This window comes from Emydura macquarii, unplaced genomic scaffold (assembly GCF_026122565.2).
Source record: "Emydura macquarii macquarii isolate MOO-44397 ecotype Brisbane River unplaced genomic scaffold, CSIRO-AGI_Emac_v2 contig_1045, whole genome shotgun sequence".
In the NCBI taxonomy this organism is placed as follows: domain Eukaryota; kingdom Metazoa; phylum Chordata; order Testudines; family Chelidae; genus Emydura; species Emydura macquarii.
In genome coordinates, this window is record NW_027131182.1 from 16,377,509 (window position 1) to 16,377,870 (window position 362).

Here is a 362-nt window from a genome sequence, read left to right on the forward strand (position 1 = left end):
CTGAAACCCGGAAGTAGACCCGCAGCCGCCGGCTTGACTAAGTACTTATCGCCGCCCGCAGGGATAAACCACTTTCGTCTTCCCGGGGGTGGTTCTAGAACCGTCCAACTGTGGCGGGGGCGTGGCACAGGTGGGCAGCTCCTCTGTGTACGGCTTGCGCCGTAGTGGGAGTGGGGTTCAGGAGGCGTGTTCCCCGGGCTGCTACAGGTGCTGTAGGAGCCCAGAGCTGGGCGTTGCAGCCGTGGGAGCTGCGTGGGGGGCTAGAGATGGGAGATGCAATGGGGCAGGTGCTGGCTTGGTAGAGGGGAGCAGCCACTGCTTGGTGAACTGCGATAGACGGGGGATAGTGGGGCTAAGCACAC